This window comes from Triticum dicoccoides, chromosome 5A (assembly GCF_002162155.2).
Source record: "Triticum dicoccoides isolate Atlit2015 ecotype Zavitan chromosome 5A, WEW_v2.0, whole genome shotgun sequence".
NCBI classification, from domain to species: Eukaryota; Viridiplantae; Streptophyta; class Magnoliopsida; order Poales; family Poaceae; genus Triticum; species Triticum dicoccoides.
The window spans coordinates 208,216,307-208,224,555 of record NC_041388.1 but is presented as its reverse complement, the minus strand read 5'-3'; positions in this window follow the sequence as shown (position 1 = coordinate 208,224,555).

Sequence of the window (8,249 nt, the reverse complement as noted above, 5' to 3'; positions counted from 1 at the left end):
CAGCTACTCGCCGGTCGCCACCCCGGTGGCCTCCCCTGCTCCGGTGCCCTGCCGGGTCCGCCCGCCCCTGGGCGTGCGCCCGAACGAGCGGGTGATGGGCACCCGTTGCGCCCGTGCCCGTTAGGGCCCCTGTCCCAATGATAGCCAAGGCCCACGCCCAGAACGTTAAAAAGAAAGAAGAATAAAAAATTAATTAATTAATTAAAAATATAATAATAAAAACAATTAATTAATTACAGAATTAATAGACTTAATTAATTTTGATTAATTAAAATAAACAATTAATTAAGTTAATTAATCATAATTAGATTAATCTAATAACTAATTAAACTAACTACTATTAGTTAATTAGCCTTAGTCAATGACAGTGGGGTCCACCCCTAATTAATCCTACTTAGGTTAATTAATATGATTAATTAAAATGTGTCACTGACCAGTGGGACCCACTGGTCAGGTTGACCAGTTAACCTCTGTTGACTGCCGATGTCATGCTGATGTCAGTGTGCACTGTTCTAGATAATGTTGATTTAAAATAATTAAATAAATCCTAAAAATGATTTAAATCTTTTAAAAATAATATAAAATAAACCGTAGCTCGGATGGAAAAACTTTGTACATGAAAGTTGCTCAAAACGACGAGACGAATCCGAATACGCAGTCCGTTCGTCTGCTACGCCTCCCTAGCATAGCGAACACACAACTTTCCCCCTCTGATTCATCTGTCGAAAATAGGAAACACCGGGGATATTTTCCCGGATGTTTCCCCCTTCACCGGTATCACCTCATACCGCGTCAGGGCACACCTAGCACCGCTACTTGTCATGTCATGCACCGTTATGCATCTATTTGCATTGTATTCATTGTTTCTTCCCCCTCTTCTCTCTGGTAGACTATGAGACTGGCGCCACTGCCGGTGCCCCGATCGACTACGATGTTGATGACCCCTCTTTCTTGCCAGAGCAACCAGGCAAGCCCGCCCCCCTTGATCACCAGATATCGCCTACTCTTCTCTATACTGCTTGCATTAGAGTAGTGTAGCATGTTACTGCTTTCCGTTAATCCTATCATGATGCATAGCCTGTCATCGTTGCTACAGCTGTTGATACCTTACCTGCAATCCTAAATGCTTAGTATAGGACGCTAGTATTTCATCTGTGGCCCTACATTCTTGTCCGTCTGCCTTGCTATACTATCGGGCCGTGATCACTTGGGAGGTGATCATGGGTATATACTTATATGTTTATACATGATGCATGTGGTGACTAAAGTCGGGTCGGCTCGCAGAGTACCCGCAAATGATTCCGAAGATGGGGGCTGAAGGGGCAGGTGGTTCCATCCAGGTAGTGATGGGCATGGGTTCCCGACAGCCCCCTGATGGTTACATTGTGGCGGAGCGACAGGGCAGGTTGAGACCACCTAGGAGAGAGGTGGGCCGGGCCCTGGTCGGTGTCCGCGGTTACTTCAAAATAACATGCTTAACGAGATCTTGGTATTTGATCTGAGTCTGGCCACTGGCCTAGACACACTAACCAACTACGCGGGAACAGTTATGGGCACTCGACGTCGTGGTATCAGTCGAAGCCTTCTTGACGTCGGCGACTGGGCGGCGCTCTCCGGGTTGGACTGCAATGCTTGCTCTTGTATAAGCGAGGCTATGTCTGCTCGCCGGCCGCGTTCGCAACATGCAGGTGTGCAATGGGCGATGGGCCCAGACCCCTGCGCCATAGGATTTAGACCGGCATGCTGACCTCTCTATTGTGCCTAGGTAGGGATGCAACGTGTTGATCTTCTGAGGCCGGGCATGACCCAGGAAAGTGTGTCCGGACAAAGGGGATCGAGCGTGTTGGGAAATGTGGTGCACCCCTGCAGGGAAGTTTATCTATTCGAATACCTGTGATCTTCGGTAACAGGACGGCTTGGAGTTGTACATTGACCTTATGACAACTAGAACCAGATACTTAATAAAACGCACCCTTCCAAGTGCCAGATACAACCGGTGATCGCTCTCTCACAGGGCGATGAGGGGAGGATTACCGGGTAGGATTATGCTACACGATGCTACTTGGTGAACTTACCTTCTACTCTCTCCTATGTACTGCAAGATGGAGGTGGCCAGAAGCGTAGTCTTCGACAGGACTAGCTATCCACCTCTTATTCTGGCATTCTGCAGTTCAGTCCACATATGATACCCCTTTTCCATTTGATACCAATGCATACATATGTAGTGTAGCTCCTTGCTTGCGAGTACTTTGGATGAGTACTCGCGGTTGCCTTGCTCCCCCTTTTCCCCCTTTCTATACCCGATTGTTGCGACCAGACGATGGAGCCCAGGAGCCAGACGCCACCATCGACGATGACTCCTACTACACTGGAGGTGCGTACTACTATGTGCAGGCCGCTGACGACGACCAGGAGTAGTTTAGGAGGATGCCAGGCAGGAGGCATGCGCCTCTTTCAATTTGTATCCCAGTTTGTGCTAGCCTTCTTAAGGCATACTTGTTTAACTTATGTATGTACTCAGATATTATTGCTTCCGCTGACTCTTGTGTATTCGAGCCCTCGAGGCCCCTGGCTTGTATTATAAAGCTTGTATTATTTTAATTTATGTCTAGAGTTGTGTTGTGATATCTTCCTGTGAGCCCTTGATCTTGATTGTACACATTTGCATGCATGATTAGTGTACGGTCAAATCGAGGGCGTCACAAGTTGGTATCAGAGCTGACTACCTATAGGAATCCTCCTTCCACACTCCTTGGCCGAAGTCGAGTCTAGACATTACAAAACTTTTTACTAACATGGTTGTGTGTCTTGCGGGACCACGTTTCCATTTGGGTGGTATTAGGATCTTTTACTCCTTGATCCTTACTCTGGGACTCTGAACTCTCTTCTACTCGGGTTAAACGAATTTACTAACTCTAACATTAGGATCCCGTGACCACGTTCACCCCAAAGTTGGATAAGCCCTAGTTATTCTTTAGAGTAGTATTTTGGACATTATCCACATTGTCATTTGACTCCTTTGAAACATCTTTGTTTTCAGATGGAACCCATGAGACAGGTCGTGCGCCACACGACGGCCATTCGTGCCTCAGGATCACCTGCTGTGTTGGTTGAGATGATGACCTATCTTGGTTATCGCTGGCACCCTGAGTACACCGTCTACAAGGAGTATCAGGACTTTAACCAGAAGCAGTACCGTGCCATCGTCCACCTCTACTCTCAGGAGTATGACTCTGCTACCGTGTTGCACACTGCTCATGGTGTTGGAGTGACTATCGACATGGCGGTCCACGATGCTGCTTATGCTGCTCTAACACGTCTTCGTGGAGAGTATCGGGAGTTGGACACCTCCCCTTTCAGGCACATTGCTATCGCATCCGATGTTGGTGCGGAGGGATACTACACTGCTGCCTACTCCACTGTCACCCGAGAGCCCTTCTACCATCAGAACCTGGTTCTGCATGCTGATGGGATGGATAGAGCTAACTGAGCTCTACGCCATGAGTTGTACACCACCCGTCAGCACTTGTATCGTGCTCTGGCGCTGTTGCACCCCTTTGTTCGTGTAACGCCCCGGATGTAACTTGCCATATTTGTAACTCCGACTCTACCATTTTCGGCTTTAAGTTATGAGATTCCCTTCATGGTTGGGTTTTGTCTTCGTTTTGCATTTTGCTCATGTCTTGCATTCCATATCATGTCATCATGTGCATCTCATTTGCATTCGTGCCCGTCTCATGCATCCGAGCATTTTCCCCGTTGTCTGTTTCGCGATCCGACACTCCTATGTCCTCCGGCGTCCCCTTTTGCCTCTTTTCATGAGAGGGTGTTAAACGTTCTCAGAATGGACCGAGATTTGCCAAGTGGCCTTGGTACACTACCGGTACACCGCCTGTCAAATTTCGTGCCATTTGGAGTCCGTTTGATACTCCAACGGTTAACCGGGGAACTTCAAAGGCCTCGTGTGTGTTGCAGCCCAACACCCCTCCAAAACGGCCCAATAACCCTTCCAAACCACTCCCATGTCCTCCGTCGTCGAATCACGATCTCGTGGCTGAAAACTACACTCCATTTGGACACTCCTACCTCCTCCTAGCTATAAATATGTGTTCCCCTCCGAATTTTTCGGGTCCAAACCCTAGTCTAGCTCCTCCCGCCGCCACCGGACACGTCCGCCGCTGCCCGCAACCAATCCTGCGCCGCCACGTGTCCTCTCCGCCACTCACCGCCGCCGCGGCCCGCAGGGCCCGAGTCAGGCCCGCGCGCATGCCGCCCGTGGCCCACGCGTCCCACCTCCGTTTGCCACCCGCGCTGCCGCTTGGAAGCCGCGCCGCCGCCACAAGCTTCCCCGCCGCCTCGCCGGGGTCCGCCTCCACGCCGGTCACCGCTTACCCCGTGCCGTCCTCCGCGCCCGTGCCGCCGACCCCGCGCTCCTCCACTCCGGCAGCAAGCTCGACGAGCTCCGGCGAACCTCCTCCTCCATCGCCGACCCTCCCCTTCCCAGATCCGGCGAGATCCATCGGCCACCTCGTTTTCCGCGCTCCCCGATCCAGATCTGGAATTCTCAGGTTGACCCCCGAAATTTTCTAAGTCCTCAAAAAATTGCATTTTGGTGCACTATTCATCATGCCATAACTTTGTGTGTGCTGCCCCATTTTGTGTGCATGATATATCAAAATGTTCATCATGATCTGCTCTTAATTTTGTTCCATTGTGGCATGCTTGTTTGAGTCCATATTGATGACCAAATCACTGATGCAAGAGTGCTATAAAATATTTTCTCCTGTTACTTATCAGTTTAAGGTGTTTTGTCATTTTTGCCACATTTGTTGTGTGCATCATATGAGCATGAGCTCTACATGTGTTTTGATATATGCCATGCCATCTTTACAAGGGTGTTTGTCATGTATTTTTGTGATCAATGTGATGACTAGCACAAGCATGCAAAGTAGCCTTCGTGATATTGCTAATTTCAGGGACTTACGATTTTGTTAAGTCCGTGGTCTGCTGTTATTTTTATACCATGTAACCATGATGCTACAGTGAGATCCATGCTTGTTTTGAGTTGCTTCAGTAAGTATGATTTGGACATATGGTTGTTCTCTATCCATCCATGCCCCTGTTTGCAATTATGGAGTGCCCTAGCATGTCTTAATCTTGTTCTACTTTTGCTATAAAATGTTCCTGGCAGATTGTCTACATGTTAATCAATTTTGCCATGGTTGTTGTAGTTGATCCATGCATGCTATGAACTTGTTCTTGCCATGGTTAGATTCTTGAACATGTAATGTTGCTTTAGGTATGCTTTTCTTGTCATGCAATGCCTTGTGGTGAGTGAATCGAGCTCGCAAAGATGCCTTCATAACTCTATTTATGCTATGCTTAGTTTTCTGCCAAGTCTGAATCTGTTTATAAAACTTGCTATGTTTACATGGGTGCCATCATATCTTCTATGCCTTTTTGGCTCATGATCAGTAAGTGACTTTTGTTCTATGCATTTAGTAGATTCATTTCGTGCCTTGTATTGCTATGATATGTTCCTGTAGCATGTTGTTAGCTTGCCCTAAACATTGCTTCCTGATGTTATTCCTGGCATGTTAGTTTTTCACTAAGTCTGTGAAGCTGATATCTTTTGCACTTTTGTCATGCTTGTTTGAACCTGTTCTAGTGTGTTTTAGCGGTAGCTCAGTGTTCATGTTTTGTCAAGCATCTTGAGTAGATCACTGCCATGTGCTTTTTTTTCTATGTTGGAGTGTAGTGGCTTAGTTTCTTGTTGCATTCTAGATGGCATCGTGTTGTTAATCGCAGAATTGTGCCATTCTTGTTTTGCTTGCCATTTGCAAACCGTGCATCCAATTCCGGTGATCTTTATATCGATTTCAGCTGAAATCATCTCATCTTTCCACTGGCACACTTGGTTTGCCAATTTGATGCCTGGTTCAATCTTTCCCTTCCAAAGCACGCATATGCATTGCATATCACATCTCACATATCATGCCATGCTTTGCATCATGTTGCTTGCGCATTGCACCATGATTGATTGTGGGTCCTTTGCTTGTGTTCTTGCTTTGGGTAGATCCGGGAGACGAGTACATGATCGAGGAACCCGTTGAGTATGCTAACAAGGATCAAGCTTTTGTCAACTCTGAGAACTTTGCAGGCAAGATGACCATACCCTCGAAATCACTTCTATCTTTGCTTGCTTAGTTGTTCGCTCTTTTGCCATGCCGCGATACCTAGCACTTGCTATAACATGCCTCCCATATTTCCGTGTCAAGCCTCTAACCCACCTTTCCTAGCAAACCGTTGTTTGGCTATGTTACCGCTTTTGCTCGGCCCCTCTTATAGCGTTGCTAGTTGCAGGTGAAGATGGAGTTTGTTCCATGTTGGAACATGGATATTGTTGGGATATCATTATTATATCTCGTTTACTTTAATGCATCTATATACTTGGTAAAGGGTGGAAGGCTTGGCCTTATGCCTGGTGTTTTGTTCCACTCTTGCCGCCCTAGTTTCCGTCATACCAGTGTTATGTTCCTTGATTTTGCGTTCCTTACGCGGTTGGGTGTTATGGGAACCCCTTGATAGTTTGCTTTGAATAAAACTCCTCCAGCAAGGCCCAACCTTGGGTTTACCATTTGCCTACCTACCACCATATACCTTCCCTTGGGTTCTGCAGACTCAAGGGTCATCTTTATTTTAACCCCCCCCCCGGCCAGAGCTCCTCTGAGTGTTGGTCCGAACCGAGCCGCCTGCGGGGCCACCTCGGGGAAACTCGAGGGTTGGTTTTACTCATAGCATGTCTCATTTGGTGTTGCCCTAAGAACGAGATACGTGCGACTCCTATCGGGATTTTGTCAGCACATCGGGTGGCTTTGCTGGTCTTGTTTTACCATTGTTGAAATGTCTTGTAACCGGGATTCCGAGACTGATCAGGTCTTCCCGCTAGAAGGAATATCCTTCGTTGACCGTGAGAGCTTGTGATGGGCTAAGTTGGGACACCCCTCCAGGGTTTTGAACTTTCAAAAGTCGTGCCCGCGGTTATGGGCATATGGGAATTTGTTAATGTCCGGTTGTAGAGAACTTGAAACTTAACTTAATTAAAATAAATCAACCGCCTGTGTAGCCATGATGGTCTCTTTTCGGCGGAGTCCGGCAAGAGAACACGGTCTCGTGTTATGCTTGAACGTAAGTAGCTTCAGGATCACTTCTTGATCCCTTTTAGCTTCTCGCCCATGCTTTGCTTCTCTTCCTGCTCTCTTTTGCGTAAGTTAGTCACCATATATGTTAGTGATTGCTGCAGCTCCACCTCACTACCCTTTCCTACCCTTAAGCTTAAATAGTCTTGATCTCATGGGTGTGAGATTGTTGAGTCCCCGTGACTCACATATACTTCCAAACAAATGCCGGTGTCGATGATGCCAGTGCAGGGGATGCTACCGAACTCAAGTGGGAGTTCGACGAGGATTCGGGCCGTTACTATGTGTCTTTTCCAGATGATCAGTATAGGAGCCTAGTTGGGGCGATCGGGGATCTAGCATTTGGGGTTGTCTTTCTTTATTTTGGTTCCGTAGTCGGACCTTGATTGTATTCTGGATGATGTATGATATATTTATGTATTGTGTGAAGTGGCGATTGTAAGCCAACTCTTTATCCCTTTCTTATTCAATACATGGGATGCGTAAAGATTACCCCTCTTGCGACATGCCTACCATGTGGTCATGCCTCTAAGTCATGCCCCGACACGTGGGAGATATAGCCGCATCGTGGGTGTTACAAGTTGGTAATCAGAGCCTTCCCCGACTTAGGAGCCCCTGCTTGATCGAATCGCTGACGTTGTTGAGTCTAGAAGAAAATGTTTTGAGTCTTATAGGATCATATATATCGCAGAGTAGGATTCTTTTTACTCCTCGGTCCCTTCGTCGCTCTGGTGAGGCCTCCTGACGTAGAGTTTTGACTCTTCTCTTCTCAAATTTCACGAAGATTTTTTTTAGGATCACGCGGGTATCTTGGAATTGTTCTGATGGTTTTGTGACGAGAACATTGTTCTTGGTGCCTCCTGACATTTAGGGGTTGTGGCAGTGTCCTGGGGCGTTGATCTCCGAAGTGTTGTCATCACAACTTTATCATTGCAGTTCTGGAATACCTGAGTTCACCGACATCGAAAATCTCTTTTATGCAGTTGTTGGTGAGATAACCTCGACGCCACCCAGTACTGGGGCGGGAGTTCGGGAGTATTGCCATAACTC